Source organism: Felis catus, chromosome A2 (genome assembly GCF_018350175.1).
Source record: "Felis catus isolate Fca126 chromosome A2, F.catus_Fca126_mat1.0, whole genome shotgun sequence".
In the NCBI taxonomy this organism is placed as follows: domain Eukaryota; kingdom Metazoa; phylum Chordata; class Mammalia; order Carnivora; family Felidae; genus Felis; species Felis catus.
The window spans coordinates 34,313,928-34,332,767 of NC_058369.1; positions in this window are offsets into that span (position 1 = coordinate 34,313,928).

Genomic DNA, 18,840 nt, shown 5'->3' on the forward strand with positions numbered 1-18,840 from the left:
AAACGAATGAATTTCAGAGCTGGAAAAGACATTAGAGATAATAGAGTCCTCATTTTAAAAAATGGACAGAGGCATATTCAGGAGTGTACGTGGCTGTCTGAGTCAGAGCAAGGACCCAGCTCTCACAACGCCCCACACCCCCTCCGCTCCCAAGCAAGACTCTTACTACCATAGCACACTGCACCTTCTGTGCTCTAAAAACCCATGTAAGTCTGCTCAGAGCATTGCTTGTCAGTCATTCTTACTCAGGGCATTCATTTCTTGAGATATTTGCTTCTCTAAAACTAGACATAAAACAAAGTATGCCTTCCTCATTATAGCCCATCACATAATGTTAACACACTCCAGGTACCTTCACACTTTTTTTTTCTTTCACATATTTGTGAAATTTCCTTTTATTTGTAGGATCTGCCAGATGCCTTCTTTAATCAATCCTCATCATTCTGAGGTTTCTCTTATCTAATTTATTCCACAAATTTGGAGTAGGTCTAGATAATACATCAGACACAGAAATAAGGATGGAAGCAGGATTGAAAGGTGTAAATCTGTAACAAATGTATTATAAAAACTATATAGTCATCATCAAAAGAGAAAAATGTTTTTTGAAAATCATCCATGATCTCATCCCCCCTAACATAACAAAGATAATAGCATTCTGGTGAATTTCTTCATATTTTTTTTCTTTGTTTTGAAGATTTTTAAAAAATGTTTATTTATTTTTGAGAGGGAGAGAAAGTGAGGAGTGGGGAAGAGAGAGGGAGACACAGAATCTGAAGCAGGCTCCAGGTTCTGAGCTGTCAGCCCAGAGCCCAATGCGGGACTTGAACTCACAAACCATGAGATCATGACCTGAGCTGAAGTTGGATGCTTAACCAACTGAGCCACCCAGGTGCCCCTAGTTTTGTTTTGTTTTGTTTTGTTTTGTTTTGTTTTGTTTTGTTAGCCATAATTTCCCATAGGTATAAATCAGAGTGCGCTGATATCTATAACTTCTACCTGTTCACTCAATGTTATATCATTAGTATATCCATGTTTTAACGTAGCCTTTATGACTACAATTTTCATTGATCCTGTAATGTTCTCTTTAATACATACATCACAACTGTTGGGGAGGAAGAATTTCCTCTCTCTTTCAATGTCCTTCCAGCTGAACTTAGAATCACATTGACATGAGAAAGATTAATAGGAGAAAATCAAATTTAATAGTGGATGTATGGGGATCCACATAGACAAGGAAATTCCAAAGACAGTGAGGCAACATAATGCTTATATGCACTAAGAGAGGGTTATAGATCAGAGGATACACAAGACACAAAGGCCATTAGCCAGAAGGTGTGAGGAGGTGTTTGGAAAACAGGTTGCTCTCTTACACAGATAAGTTTATTAAGTAAAGAGGAATCTCTCTAAATAGCTGTCTGTCAATGTCTCTCTCCCTGAGTGGGAGGTAAAGAGCTTTTCCTAAGTCTGCTGGGTTTGATTGTTTTATTCAAATTATTCAAAATAATGTTCCTGCCAAAGTGGCTCATCTTGGGGCACCCTGCCCTTGGCCTTTACATAACTGATCTGTTTCCCTAAAGGTGGACCTGAATGCTTTTTCCAGTCATTTGATATTATAAATCAAGTAGGGATGAGTATTTTGGGTCACATAGCTTTTTCTATGTTTTGCTTTGTTCCCTTAGGACAAATTCCCAAAGTAGAATTACTGACTCCAAGAGAATGGACATTTTTATAACTCTTCAAGCATATATTGCCAAGTCCCTGGGAGGAAGGAGAGAATGTTGAATTTAATTAAATTAGGTAAGGGGCAGCAGCTGAGGATTCCTGTGATCAGTATTTCCAGGCAGCCAATTAGGACTCCAATAGTGTGAACAGAGACGGTTGTTTGGAGCTTTTCAGCCCAGCCTATAGAGACTCATGAGAACTGTGTTGGGTCACAATTATTTCTTAGAAATATGCATTTGAAATTCTAGATGCACCTCAGTGTTGACTTTCCTTAGTCCTGTTTTTAATCTGTGACAATTGTCTAATAAGGAAACAGGAAAAGAAGGCTTTTTAGATTAACACCTTTTCGTGTCATTCCTTCTAATCAGGTTAAAAAGGTTCCAAAGCTGAGACTTAAAGAGAGAGTATTAGCTCAGACATTCCTGTAACATTCAATCACGTGGCCAGAAGCCACTATGGCTTAGGAAGAGGCCCCTGGTCAAATAGGATCCTCAGGGGCCCTGATTTACCTCTCAAGGCACATAGCAGTGAGATTGAGGGTTTGTTCTGTGCCCTTAAGTGGTTATGCTGAGGTGAAACCCTTAGAAACACATTTCATTAGTCAGGAAAACACATCTGGTTGTTTGAATCAGTAGAAAGGGACCCCCAGCTATTCTTTAACGACACACCTAATGATTGAGTAAATAGACACTCTCTTACCGGCATGCTTATTCCTCAAAGCAAAGAAGACTTTATCAAGTCCCAGAGAGTGACTACACGTAGATGAAGAATTAGTAAGACTTCTAGCATTTGTGCATGCTTCATAGTTTCACGGATATTTTCACACAAGTAACCTTCACAAGAGCCTTGAGAGTTTAATGCTTTTATCCTTCCCATTTTCCAGATGAAACAGTGAAGGCTCAGAAGCATCCATGATTTTCCTTCAATCATGAGGCCTGCAAGACACTAAATCATGACTAAAATTCCTGTCTCTGAGCCTAAATCCTGTAGGTGTATTGCCTCCATCACCACAAACACCAATCACAGAAATATATTAGGTGAATGTCAAAAATCCTGGCGCCATTTCAAAGAAAACTTCTGAGCATGAGAATTACAACCGATGGAAATAACAAAAATTTGGGTCAGAACATTCTCAGAGCCAAAGGCAGCAGAGAAAACTGGGGCAGCAAAATAATGTACTTCTCAATCACAGGTGCAGCTATCACTGAGGCCAAAGATGACATGGGGCTCAGACGACTTCATGACCTAAAATACCTATACATTTTCCATTCAAACAGCTTCTCCCCATGCCTAATTTCTAATTATCTGGAAGACTGAGATGATACACTTGACCTCACAAGCCAAGATTTCATAATTGCATACATTTTGTGCTCTCTAAACCACCTGTGTGTCCTTTGTAATGCTCTTATAATTTTACGAGATCCCTATCGATTATTTGAGCCAGTCTTCATTCTAATCTGCCAACAAATCTGGATTATTACCCACATGAGGAAACTGAAGTCTGGACGGTTGTGACTTGCTCAAGATCCTGTATTCAGTCAAGGTAGAAGACAGAGGAAAAGAGTGGGCTTCCTACAGGTAAGGTGCTTTCTCCACCATAATTGAGGGAGAACCAACTTTTTCCTCTTTCTATCGTCCTTTCCAGACAATAAAACAGAAATTCCAGCTAATTGGAAACGTTGAAACTACCAGCTTTTCAATACTTCTCATGAGAAAGAAATCAATGAGATGACAAAAACTGCCATCCACGATCTGTATTTTTCTGCTAAGAGACACTGATGAGTTCAACATTGCTCTGTTTCTGTGGCTTCACTCTCTCCGACTCCCTGAGCTTTTAAGACACAGCTCTCTCTTCTCCACATTTGAGGGGAAGCATTTAGAATTCCCTTTTGGCCATCTGTCCATTTTATGTTCTCTGATCAGGAGTGGCCAGGTAGAAAGCTGGTACCCTGCTCCTGTCTGCTTTCTATGCCAAATCTCAGTGTGTTTAGGATCCAGAGGGAGGGGAAGGTATGAATTAACTGCCTTCCTTAGGAACTTTAACAATGTCCAAATATTTACTTCCGATATATTTTGACCAACTTAATTCTTAGTTACATCTAATAGAGGCTCTCTTAACAAACCTCCACTTAGCAACTTGCCAGATCAACTAATGCTCTCTAATCCAGGGTTTCTCAACCTCAGCACTATTGACATTTGGAGCCAGATAATTCTTTGTTGTGAAAGGCTGTTCTGAGCATGGTAGGACATTGAACAGCATTCCTGGCCTCCACCTACTAGATGCCAGTACCACTCCCTAAGTAGGGGCAGCCAAACATGTTTCCAGACATTGCTAAATGTCTCGTGAAGGGCAAAATCACCTCTGGCCAAGAAGCACGGCTCTAAACCATCAGTGACACAGAATGCCTGATAAGCAGGGCCTGCTGAGCCCTCCAGGTTAGAAGGTTCCCCTCTAAGATGCCCATGTCCTCCCCATCCCAGTAGTTGGTCTGTAGACTTAGCAAGTTTCAGTTTTGTATTTCAAATATACTTATGTCCGTTGCACTGTTGTGATTTTATTTCACATAAATAGCACAGAATCCAATGAAATATGAGATCAAAATAAGAGACCTTTTATTTCTATTCTAAGTTGAATGATCAGAAAAGCCTCCATATGACAGAAACAAATTATATTTCTTCACCGTATCCCTTTTCTCCAGGATATACAACTAAACAATTCCCAGCTTCCCCTGCAGTTAGGGGGAATCCATGTGATTGAGTTTTTGCCAGTAGAAGGTGGGCAAAAACCATGCACACCATTTCTAAGTCTGGCACTTAAAACTCCACTTGCTCTCTCATACTGCACCTGCGAAGAATCAAGAAGAGGTCTCTGATGTCCTAACGTACAGGCTGGCAAACTTCTTTTGCACAGGGCCAGATTGTAAACATTTTCAGGTTCACATATTCTATTCTATGCTATGCTATGCTATGCTATGCTATGCTATGCTATTCTATGCTACTCTATTCTATTCTATTCTATCCTAGCCTAGCCTAGCCTAGCCTAGCCTAGCCTAGCCTATCTTATTTATTTAGAACAAGTGAGGGGATGCAGAGAGAGAGGAGAACAGAGGATCCCAAGTGGGCTCTGTACTGACAGCAAAAGAGCCTGATGCAGGGCTCGAACTCGCAGACTGCAAGATCATGACCTGAGCTGAAGTTGGATGCTTAATTGACTAGCCACCTAGGTGTCCCATATATTCTTTTTTTTTTTTTTAACAATCCTTTAAAACTGTAGAAACTGTGCTTAGCTTATAGACTGTACAAAACACACAATAGTCTGGATTTGGCTTATGGGTAGTCAAAAAAAAAAAATCCAGTCAAATTAGGTATAGCCAAAACAACTGTAAAATATTACAGGGGACCATAAAAGCCTAGAATGATTCTGCATATAGTTGTTTCAAATCTCTTTAAGTTCTTATTCTACTTTAAAGAAATTGAAAAAGGAAACCATAGGCTTTGCCTTACAGATACTGTGTAAGGAAGAAAAATAGTGCAGATTCCAACTAGCAGATTCAGTCCAAGGTGAGGCTCTGGTCTCACAAGAGAAGACTGGTGAAAAGGAGGTTTATGCTTTGAATTCAAATTAAAGTTTAAACTCTGTATCACATTTGTATGACTCTCTATTTTAATAGACTTTTATTCAAGTATGAAGGCTTCTTTTTTAACTCTCTTTTGTGTGAAAACAGACTGAGAGGAGATGAGAGGAAAGCCTCAAAAGAAAAGAGGACAGTACCACAATAGTGACGCCTCTGTTCTGGGTCTTGGCTTGCACACCAGCTCTCCCAGGAATTTATGATAATACAATTGTGGCAATGTTCTACATGCAGAAATGTTAGACTCTCTAAATGTTTGCTATACAAAGGTGTACAAAAAGAGCAGTTAGTATACTTAATATAAATGGACATGGGCCAGGAGTGAGAATCAGCTTAAGAACATTAAAAAAAAAAAAAAAAAAGCCAGTCATCATTCACGTGAATGTGTCTACCTATTCTAATATACCTTAAGTTAAAAAACAGCCATTCATCGCATGGAAACCCTACACAGACTGGCTTTCAGATTTACAAAGTACTAACTATATAGCTAATAGCATCCTCTCTTTTCTGCAATTCCTATCAGCTATCACAACAAAGTGTTTCCAGTTGTCAGCGTGGGCTGCCATAGTAAGAGACCATGCCTGGCTTAAAAAACAGGAACTTATTTTCCCTCAGTTCTGGAGCCTGGTAAGTCCAAGATCAAGGGGACAATATGGATGGGTTTTGGTGAGAGCTTTCTTCCTGCCTTAGATGTGAGGAAACAATCCAGAATGGGAAAACAGAGTTGTATGAAGGGGGGAAAAAAAGCATCAAAATATGATAAGTATGTAGGAATGTAAACAAACTTTGACCATATAAAGCAGTAATGGTAATGTGGGGTTTAAATTATGCCAAATAAAATTCCTGCACAGTGCCATCTATATCAATAAGGAGATAAATGGAATTAAAATGTTTCTAAGGACCTTACCTTCTCTGGAATAAGGAAACAAGATTAACAGTAGACCATTATAAATCAATGATGTATCTTATCTGTGTTATAATAACTCAGATTACTACTGAAGAAAAGGAATAGTGCTTATAACTTCCAAACAAAGGGAGAAAATGGAATGATAAAAAATACTTTATCAATTAAAAAAAGAATAGAACATATAGGCTGGGAAAAAAATCTGAGGCACATACAATAATGTTAAGATTTAAATTAAATACACAGTAATTACATTAAATCTAGAACTAAATGTTCTATTTCAAAATTTTCAGACTTGATTATAAAATACGTGCTATTTATATTAAAATAGATGCCAACTTAAATGTAAGGATACAGTAAGGTTGAAAATAAAAGGAGAAAAAGTTAGACTGTGTAAACACCAATAAAAAAACTGTTTGACTGTATTAATATCAGAAAAAATAGACTTTAGGATGAAAGGTGTTATTAAAATAAGGACTGTCACTTGGTAACGGAAAAAGTTGAATTTTCTAGAAAGATAAAATAATTCTTAATCAGTATGTACTCCAAAATATGGCCAAAAGGCCTATCAGTCAAATTTATTTAAAATGTATTTATTTATTTTTATAAGTTTATTTATTTTGAGAGAGAGAGAGAGAGAGAGAGAGAGAGAGAGAGAGAGAGACCACAAGCAAATGAGAGGCAGAGAGAAGGAGAGACAGAATCTCAAGCAGGCTCTGGGCCATCAGCACAGAGCCTGATGTGGGGTTTGAACCCATGAACCTCAAGATCATGACCTGAGTTGAGACCAAGAGTCAGATGCTTAACTGACTGACCCACCCAGTCGCCCCTATTTAGAATGTATTATATATCATATATCTGTATAATTAACGTATATATTTCTAAAGGACAAAACATGGAGATTATTTGGTGACAAACTATGCCAAAATAGGAGAGGATATTTAGTGTTTTATTCCTAGCTTTAATCCATCTCTTAACCTACTGAATCTATTTGATTAATTTGTGTGGCAAGTAAAAACACAACATTTTATTTTTTACTTTTTGTTAGTTAACATATTGTGCAATATTGGTTTCAGAAGTAGAATTCAGTGTTTCATCACTTATATACAACACCCAATACTCATCACAAGTGCCCTTCTTAATCCCCATCACCCATGTAGCCCATCTCCCTCCATCATCCCTCAGTTTGTTCTCTATTGTTAAATCTCTTGTGGTTTGTTTCCCTTTATTCTCTCCCCACCCTTGTCCTATGTTCAGCTGTTTTGTTTCTTAAATTCAACGAGTGAAATCACATGATATTTGTCTTTCTGTGATTGACCAATTTCTCTTAGCATAATACATTCTGGCGCCATCCACATTGTTGCAAATGGCAAGATTTCATTTTTTTTTTTGAAGGCTGAGTAATATTCTATTGTATATGTGTACCAAATCTTATCCTTTCGTCAGTCGATGGACATTTGGGCTCTCTCTGTAGTTTGCCTATTGTTGATAATGTTGCTATAAACATTGGGTGCATGTACCCCTTCAAATTTGTATTTTTTGTATCCTTTGGGTAACTACCCTAATAGTACAATTGTTGGATTGTAGGGTAGTTCTAATTTTAGTTTCTGAGGAACCTCCATAATGTTCTCCAGGATGGCTGCACCAGTTTGCATTCCCACCAGCAGTGTAAGAGGGTTCCGCTTTTTCCGCATCCTCACCAACACCTCTTGTTTTCTTGTGTTGTCCATTTTAGCCATTCTGACGGTGTGAGGTGGTATCTCAGTGTGGTTTTGATTTGTATTTCCCTGATGATGAGTGATGTGGAGCATCTTTTCGTGTGTCGGTTGGCCATCTGGATGTCTTCTTTGTAAAAGTGTCTATTCATGACTTCTGCCCATTTCTTAACTGGGTTGTTACTTTTTTGGGTGTTGAATTTGATAAGTTCTTTACAGATTTTGGATACTAACCCATTATCTGATATGCCGTTTGCAAATACCTTCTCCCATTCCATAAGCTGCCTTTTAGTTTTGTTGATTGTTTCCTTCACTGTGAAGAAGCTTTTTATCTTGATGGAGTCCCAATAGTTCATGTTTGCTTTCATTTCCCTTGCCTTCAGTGACGACAATGTGTCTAGTAAGAAGCCGCTGCAGCCGAGATCAGAAAGGTTGCTGCCTATGTTCTCCTCTAGATTTCGATGGTTTCCTGTCTCACATTTAGGTCTTTCGTCCATTTCGAATTTATTGTTGTATCATATTTCATTCCTTAATCTACCCACCCATTTCACACCGTTATTCACCATCTTGGGGCAGGGACAAGCTCAAAGGCATCTTCAGAGTTGTAAGGAAGGTTGAAATTGGGTTGAAAGTATAGAAGCAAAGGGCAGGCTGCCCCAAGATGGGTCACTTTGGCATGCAGATTATGCCAAGCTGAAAACAATCAAGGCCCAAAAGACTCAGGCAGAAACTTTGACTTCCCTCCCCTACTAACAACTGACCAAAAGAATTTTGATAGAGGACCTGTTCCAGGAAGAAAGCTATTGCCATAGATAACTGCATTATAATATAAACTAGATACGATAGGGAAGAAGTCAGCAAATCCTCTTTAATCAACATTCTTTCTATGCCCTATTATTCCTGGGTGACTCAGCAAACATTTGTTTACCAAACATTTAGTCTTTTTCATCTTCTTGTGAATTGCATTCCTTCCCTTTGAAGTCCCAGGCCCCTACCCCTTTCTCCTTTGTTCAGGATGATGTGTATTCCTTATTTTCTGTGATTATCTGGAGTTTCAAGTCTGTGTGGATTCCCTGTGTGTACAAAATTCAATTTGATTTTCTCCTGTTGATCTGTCTCATGTCAGAAATTTGTCTCAAATATCAGCTAGAAGAATCTTAAAGTGTTAAGAGTAAAATTCTTCCTCCCCAACAGAAGCTATATTATAAATACCTTCCCTTGTTTAGTGTGATTTAAAACAACATGAAACCTACTGGAATCATAAGCTGAGACTCTTATAGTAATTAAGATAATTTCTTAAGAAATCATTTAAGTGGGGGTACCTGGGAGGCTCACTGATTGTCTAACTCTTATTTCAGTTCACATCATGATCTCATGGTTCGGGAGTTCGAACCCCACATTGAGCTCTGCACTGACTGTGTGTGTGCCTCCTTGAGATTCTCTCTCGATCTCCCTCTCTCTCTGTCTGTCCCGTCTCTCTCTCTCTCTCTCAAAATAAATAAACTTAAAAAAAAAGAAATCATGTAGGTTTTCCTGTTAGTTTTGAGAGACATTTATTGCTATTTCCACTATACTTTTTTCCTCTAGAACAAGAAATAGTCATAAACATGGCAGTTTTTAGAATAACACCAAGATATTGAGTCTTCTTAGGAGACTGGCATATAATGTTATTCTTTCTGTGTAACCAGACTGATGTTTTTCTCGAGTAAAAATGTTAAAATATACCGTGGTTTGATGTTAGTTTATATTGTAACTTCATTTATCACCGGTCATCTCAGTAACATAGCAAATGATTTAAAACATAAAGCCGTTTCCACCTTTCTGTACTAGCTAATGTACAAACACGTATATGTGTAATATTCTATGCAAGTATCTCACTCCCCCAATTAGTATGATAGTTTTAGTTTTAACTTTATTATTGAAGTTTGTAGAACATTAATTCACATTAACAACATATGTTCTCTTTTGAATAATTATAAGTTTATGTGATCCCTTATACTTTAACAGAAATTCTTTTGGTTTCTCTTTGTGTCTGTACATGGCGGGGAGATAGGGCTCCACCCTATCATGGCAGTCCCATGATATCACCTAAAACTACCTTCCAAAGACCCCATTTCCAAATACCTTCACAGCTGGGTGCATTAAAAAGGAGATAACGGGGTGGCACCCAACTGGCTCAGTCAATAGAGCATGTGACTCTTGATCTCCACATCAAGAGTTTGAGCCTCACACTGGGGTAGAGTTTACTTAGGAAAAAAAGAGACAACAGGACCAAAATGGAATCACTTGTCAGGCCCACCTCAGCAAACTGAGATGAGTATCTAACCTAATTGCACTTCCTACCTTCTCCAGGAATATAATCTCAATTGGTCAGTCTGGAACTTCTTGGTCAGCCTGAGTGAGGTCATCTTCTGATGGACTGATTTTGTCCCCCAAAAGAAAGGACCTTGCCTGAAATAGTCTTTTTTGTTTTTTGTTTTGTTTTGTTTTGTTTTGTTTTGTTTTGTTTATGTGTCCCTTGTCCTAAGCCCTATCTGCCTTTTAAAACCTTTTCTGTAGCTCTTTTTTGCTCCTTTCTATTTGCTAGATGGGATGCTGCCTGAGACATGAATCATTCATTAAAGCCAATTAAATTTAAAATTTATTCAGCTGAATTTTTGTTATATAACAAGAGTTAGGCCTTCAACATAGAAATTCCGAGGGACACAATTCAGTCCATAGTATCATTCAGCAAGGAGGTATTCAAGGTACAACCCACTACAATCAACTGTCAGACCTTGCAAGCACTGAGTGCTAATTAAGCACTTTTTATCTCGGTACAATCTGTAGCTACTTAGTGAAGCAGCTTAGGGCCCAGTGCTGATGAATCAAAGTCAACTCAGACTGAATCATGCTAAAAAAAGCTTACCTTTATTTTCGCCTGAGTATGCCTTCTTGTTGGTAAGGAAAGGAACCAGTTGACATTGTGTGGCTAAATCTGGAATCCTCCACCATCACTGTTGAAAATACACCCTGGGGAGAGACGCATCATCAATACGATTTAACAAAGATTTGAATAGTGTGTTCCATCATATCCTAATATTATTATTTCTACCGCATTTTCTCTAAGGAAAAAACTAAGACAATTTTTACTGTTATCTCATTTTAAGATTTCAAGTTTACATCATAAAAGCTCTTCCTTTCTGCTACCTTACACATCTGGGGTTTTTGTTTATTTACTTCTACTTTTTTTTACTTGAAAAATTTAAACCTGCAAAAGCAGTACAATGAATCCAGTAAACTCTTCATTTCAGTTTATCAAAAAGATAACATGTTGCCAAATTTGCTTTATTCCTGGGTGTGTGTAAACTTTTATACTTAGGATTTGTGCCAAAACATTTGAGAACAAGTTGCAGGAATTATGGACCCATCACTCCTAAAGACTTGAGCCTAGATTCTGTTTGACCAAATACATTTACTTAATAAACATAACCCAGAGAATAAAAGGGAAAAAATGGTTGGTATTCACCAAGGACAGATATGAAAGGGGCCATTTTTTTTTATGACGAATTTGCATAACAATTAAATTTCCCTTGTGACTTCAGGAAACTTGTAAATCAAAGAATTCCAACGTGGGTTTAGGCCTGCTCCTTTAACCTGTTGTAGTCTGAGTAATGAGGAAAGTATTTGGATTTGGATTTGTGCTACAAGCTTCAACCCCCTGAGGAGACAGTGAGCTAACACAGGTGGAAAAGTTAGCAATTTATTGATTTGGTACATTCCAAACATAGTTTGGAGACCCCAAACTGGGATCATTCTTGTAAATGATTGTATTGGCTTCCTCTCAGCCATCAGGATTAACATGCTGCTGGGCCAGGGTTTGCCTTTTGATTCACAGATTAACAGCCCACAAATAACCTTTTGCCAAGCACCACATCATGCCTCTGGAACCAGTCATCTGCAAGCCTCAGGCTTGAGGCTCAGACCAGAACACAAAATTCGCTGTCTGGGAACTAACTTTAAACCCAAATTCAAACACAAGTTGACTTTGGAAGGTTAAAATTCCCTCAGTGTAGTTTACTTATAGCTCCCAGTCTTTAGGTATAAAGAATTCATTCCACATGCCTCTCTTGCTTCTGCATTCATTTGTGTCTGTAAAAAGTTGTCTCACAAACTCAGTTAGTACCCCTGAGCTTTAGCACACCCCCTTTCCTTGGTCACTCCCTATTGTCCATCGTTTCTTGACGGCTCCTATCATGGTGGACTGTTCCTAGAGAAAGGTGACCCTGTCAAGGTCTTACCATAGCCTGATATAAAGCTTATTATCCATGGTAAGCATCTCATTAACTCATGCCACTTTTTTTCCTCTCACGGGGACTAAATTTTGCTCTAATTAAGTTGGCATACATGTTTGTGGTACTGTTTTGAAAAGCAATGCTTTAAATTTGAATTTCAAAGTCTTTTTGGGGAAAAAAAATGGAAAATATAGTCAACTCTCATGTGGATCTCAAAACGGATGTACCAGATGTGCACTTCTGAATAAAAGTACCATACCTGAACATGAAATGTATGATGGTAGAGCATGATTAAGTTATGGGGGTGATGGGGAGTTCGTGGGGTCCAGGGCTGATGGCCAAGAAAGAATTCTTGAAGACATCTTTGGTGCAAAAAGATGATTTCATTAAAGCATGGGGACAGGATCCATGGGCAGGAAGTGCTGCATGGGGTCGTGACAGGCAACTCACTATATACCCTCAGGTTGGGAAGGGGTCAGGGATAGAATAAGTCTCCATAGGATTTTGGAAGCAAGGTTTCCAGGACCCTGAGGGGCTAGCTGTTGCTAGGGAAACACCATTTATTACCACTTAATAAAACCTCAGTCATAAGACCCTTCCGATGCATATCAGGGGGCCATAAGCTTGGAGTGTGATTGCTAGCATGTATCTTGGGGCAGTTGAGATAAAGGACGTTGACTTATAGGATCATCAAGGTTGGGATAATGTTAAACTAAGCTAAGGTTCTCTTTTGCCCCTAGCAAAATGTCATTATCGAGGCAGCTGAGTCCTAGAGGGAGGTCAATCTGCTGGTTTCAAGGACTTGTGGATGAGCTGTAGGCAGTAAGGGAATTTAATTTTTCATTTGCCTTAGTTTCCCACATTACCATGGCAAGCACTTAAACTCCTTTCCTTTGTTCTTGGGTAGCCAGGAGTGTCTGAGGACTATCACACATATTCCACCTTGGTGGCGGGGGGGGGGGGGGGGGGGGGGGGGGGGGGGGGGGGGGGGCTGCAGCCTGTATTTTGCCCTCAGCTTGCCCCAAGCTCCCTCATCAGAGCACGTGTGGGCTTCTGGTTACTTCTGTCTAGTAAGGTCTCAACTACAGATATTTGACAGGCCTAATACTCATTTCAGTGGACGTAGAAGTGTGTGTGAGAAAGTCTGAAAATTATAAACCAGAGTTTTTCAGCCTCAGCACCTTAGACATTTGGGGCCAGATAGTTTCTTTTTTGTGTGGGGAGCTTTGCTGTGAGTTGTAGGATACTTAGCAACCTCCCTGGCTCCTCTGCAACACTTTAATATGTGAAAACCAAAAATATCCTCTGGGGGACAAATTCACCCTGGTGGAGGACCCCTGCAATAGAGAGTTGGCTTTGGTTTCTTTTTCCCATGCGATTGGGGGAAAATAATTGTAGCAACTGTTGGTTTGTTTTAAAGTCATGTATGTATGCTACAGATTCTCTTCCTAATTGCCAGGTCACTGAGAGTGGGTACTAGGTGTTATTTACTCCTGCATCACTAAAAGTGTCTAGCACAATCCTTACACGGTATGTTTGTCATTGATGTTGGTCTCTGGCCTTGCTGCTTCTGAGAACAGTCGAATTGGACTTCCCATCCCATATGCTGGTGCAGTTAAGAGTGGCCACATGACTCTTCTGGCCAATGAAATGGGAAGAGAAGTGATGCATGTCTTTCCAGGTGAAAACTTTAAAACTTGGGTACACAATTTACCACATACTTTTGTTAGGAAGGGAGAATTTTCTCTGCCCTTCAAGGTCCTTCTAGTTGGACCAAGAATCAAATTGAGGTGAGGCAGATAAACAGGAGAAAGTCAAATTTGATGGTGTTTGTATGGGGAATCCACACACACAAGAAATTCCAAAGACAGTGAGGCAACATGATGCTTACATGAGGTAAGAGAGGGGTAGATGTTTGAGGATACAAAGGGGACAAAGACCATTAGCAGGAAGATGAGAGATGTTCAGAGAACAATGCTTTCCCTGTTATGTAGCTAAATTTCTTAGGTAAGGGGGAATCTTTGTTAATAGGTTTCGTCCTGGTACAAACCGCCATCGAGTGGGAGGTAAAGAGCTTTTCTGAATCTGCCAGGTTTTGATTTCTTTTAACTCAAAATAACATTCATACCAAAGTGGCCCATCTTGGGGCAGCCTGCCTTTGGCACCAACATTTTCTTTCTGGCATAGTGACCATGAACATTTGCAATGGTGGCTGCTCCATCAGTTTGGGTCTCTGAGTAACTGCAATGAACAGAATGTCTGCTTGCCTGTGCTGGACATTAGCAAGAGTCAATCCCATACTTTATCCTTACATATACGTGCTAGTTTTAATATGACAGACATTTGCATTCAGAACGCCTATGGGGGTGGTTTGATTCCTCTTCCCTTACCGTTAGAAAGGCTAGAGATCACTAATGATGAGCCTATGACACAGTATTGAGGTAGGAAAATACAGTAAAACCTTGCATCGTGAGTAATTTGTTCTGCAAGTGTTCTGCAAGATGAGCAAACATTTCTAATACATTTTAACTTGATAAATGAGCCATGTCTTGCAATAGAAGTTGTCGGTGATATGGAACGTCACATGATCATAGCTGAGCCAATGGTTCCTCTCTCTCTTTCCCTCCCTCTCTCTCTCTCTTTCCCTATGCAGGATTGTGGGTGCTTGACTCCCATGCTTGGATGCTCGGTATCAAACCACAGTGTTTGGCAGATATCAGTGATTTTTCAGAATGTTGGAAGTGTATTTTCTGTCACTTCAAAGCACCTCTAGACAGTCCTTTGCTTTTCCATATAAGAGTAAGCTTCACTTCCATACAAGGGAAGCTTTGCTTCATTCTAGGTCAGGCTGCCAGCAGATATAGAGCTTTTCTTTGGCTGCCTTATTGCCAGTTACATTAAATACAGTATATGCTAAGAGTTTATCACACATCTGTGTGAGCATATACGATGGCCCCAATGCAGAAAAAGATTCCATTGAGCCAAGAGAGAGCAGTGGTTCCATAAGTGATAGTGAAAGTTATCCTACACAATAACCTACCTCTCTCGTCTTCCTCACACAAGCCACGAAGGTTTTCAAAGGCAAGTGCAGGTTAATTTATTTTTTTATATTGTGTATTTTCTTTATTATTTTGTATGATATTACAGTATTATAGCCACTTTTATATGAATATTGTCAGGTTGTGGAACAACTCATCTGAGGTTCCATTATTTCTTATGGGGAAATTCGCTTCGATATACGAGTGCTTGGGATTACAAACATGTTTCCGGAACGAATTATGCTCACAAACCAGGCTTTTACTGTAGCTGCATCCCAGGTTCCTGCTCAGGTTTATCTATGAGTAAGCTGCAAACGGGTTAATATGCCATGAAAAATAAAAATTAATTTGTCATTATCTGCAATGATATATATACATATTTAACCATTTAATTTAATTATTTAGTGGTTCTCAACATGGGACAACTTTCCCCATAAGGGACATTTGAGAATCTCTGGGGACATTTTTGGTTGGCACATCTTTGTGAGAGGCGTTACTGGCATCTGATGGGTAGGGGCCAGGGGTGTTGGTGTTGCTAAGTATCTGATAATGCACAGAACACCCCACCATGACAAAGAGTTATCTGGCTGCAAATGTCAGTAATGCAGAGATTCAGAAACCCTGTGATACAACAACCAGAAATAAAAATTAAATATCCCTGAAATTACTGCGGTACACCAAGACATTTGCTTTATAAATATTGATAGTTTGGGGAATTAAAGTACAATTAACTCCTTATCCTCTGTGTTTTCTCTGCTGTGTTTAATGTACTCCTTTCCTGTTTCTGATGCCGATTCTGCCCGAATTTCATTTCCTGTGTCTACATGCTCAAGACTACTGCCCTCTGATATTCCCTCCCATTTGGCTTTTTTGTGATTCTGTAAGCTTCAGAGAAAAAAAAAATTCAGATCATGACTGAGGTTAGAGAAAATCAACAATCGTTGTTTAGTTCCATTCATTCCATTTGGATTATAAGCTCATCTTCAAGCAGGGAAGGGTGTTGAAGTCTCACATTTGACTGTGGCCTTGACTCTCACACAGATTCTAAGCTTAAATATTATCAAATAACTCAAGGGTCCAGTATGGTAATTCCATTCAGTCTCCAGTCTTGTAGAATAATTCAACCTTGCAGTAGAATGGTGAAAAATAGCCAAGTTAATAAATATTAATGATTAATCGTATTTATACATATTTAAGCATTTTATTTAATTATTTAGTGGAAAGATAAAAAATACTAAGTTATTATACCTTTAAATCTATTAGTTCAGTCTGACAAAGTCAAATTACTTTAGCAGTGTGACTATTTCCCCTGTGACTTTAAATTTTTTTTTCCATTTCTTGGGGCATGGAAGTATCTCAAACCTACACCAATAGTACTGTCCATTTGATAAATACTAGGAGATACTATTTGACTATGATTTGATACAGACCAAGACCTGTTTAAAGGAGAAAAAAATTCTACAACATCTTATTTTCAATACTCTGTCTTATTCCTGGGGACCTTTATATACTGTAATCAAAACAGAGTTGGCTTTAGAGCCAAAGATCTCTGTCTGAGTATGGACAAATTATTTAAGTTCTCCACTCATTAGTCTTTTCATTTGTAACACTGTTCTTATACTATTTAATTAAAACATGAAATTCAGTGAAATAATGTAGGTGACACATAGCCATGAATTTCTTATCCTTGTTCAAGCCCTGAATTAAGCCCTGTCAATACTAAAGTATGGATGAATTAATGCTTTACGTTGTGTGTCAAGCCAAGATAAAGCAAATGGGTAAGAACATACTCTATCCCTTTTGTGAATATCTCTGTGGTATATCCTCCTTTGGTGCCTAGCTGAAATCTCACACCAGCTGGACAAAATCTCATCTGTCTTCTGAAATCCTTAATATTAATTTTCTGAAAGGCTTCTTTTATTCCAACTAGGGCTGCCCTCAGTCCTCATTTTTTTAGTCGAGTTTTATGTGAAAATGTGAATTTTCATGTTTTATCTCAATGGATAAAATGTATATGTATATGGATAAAATCATATACATATATATTCCTATATATACCTTATATCACACACACACACACACACACACACACACACACACACACACACACACCTTAGTCGAGTTAGGCTGCTGTAACAGAATACCATACATTAGGCGGCTTATAAGCAGTAGAAATTTCTCACAGTTCTGGAGTCTGGGAAATCTAAGATCAAGGCTCTGGCAGGTTTTGTTTCTAGCGAGGTTCCTATCCTGTTCGTGGAATTATTGTCTTCTCTACCTGTCCTCACAGGGTGGAAACCCTCTGGGGTCTCTTTTATAAGGGCACTAATCCCATTCATGAGAGCTCCACCCTCTTTACCTAAATCACCTCCCACAGGGCCCTCCCCCATTGTTTTTGATTTCAGGAATATTACTTTATAAGGTGCCTGCACAGAATGCAGATTGGGGTATGGTAATAAATATCTTGGGAGAATTGCATGTGCCTGCCACTAGTTTTACAGTCTTTTGTTTTTCATATATATGCTAAATTTCAAATACTTAAAAGACAAATCAGTGTGTTTTAACATCCCTCTGTATGGTCAAATTCAGTGATTCACAAAAGGCAGTCTTCTAGTTAATATCATGTTGAATCCTCACATCACTTCAAGGGAACTAAAATTGAAATATAGGGTGCTTAGCTGTCTCAGTGTGAAAAGCATGCAACTTTTGATCTCGCTCATGAGTTTGAGTCCCATGTTGGGTGTAGAGATGACTTAAAAATAAATTTAAAACATTAAAATACAACAAAGGCCAGAATGTACAATCACTAAACCTGATGTTAATATCTCTTTAGAGTTTTGAACTGAAAAGAAAAAATCATATGAAAAGTATCAGGCTTTAGACATTACAAAAAACCCACTTTTTTCTGTATTAAATTTATATGCAAACAATAGCTTTTGTTGCTTCATTTATAGCATTAATTCAGGGGCACCTAGGTGGTTCGGTGAGCTGAGCACATGATTCTTGATTTGGGCTCAGGTCATGATCCCAGGATCACGGGACCAAGCCCTGAGTTGGACTCCATGCTGAGCGTAGAACCTGTTTAAGATTCTCTCTCTCCCCCTCTGCCCTTCTCCCTGGCTTGTGCTCTCTCTCTATATATATAAAAACTAAAAAAATAAATACAAATATAAAGCATTAATTCAGCCAACATAAAAGTTGTTAGCAAGTACAAATGTCACATTTTGCTATAGTTATAGCCTGGGAAGGATACATACAGAAGGATGTCATTTGTTAAAAGGTAGCAGTCACAGGTATTCTCTCTTTACTTTCATTTTATATTACTCTGGTCAATTTCACAGCCTCAACCAGTACTGAACAGGGAAATTGGAAAACAGCAGAATCGATTTGCAGGGTGATGTCCTATTTTCGTTTATACCTTCTTCATCAGGGCTGCTATCATTCTTGTGTTGTGTGGTATTATTATCAACAGTAGCCTGGGCACAGCTGATAATTTCTGAAAGTCATTCTCTTAAAGTAGAAGCATTAAAAAAAAAAAGAAACAAAACAAGGCAA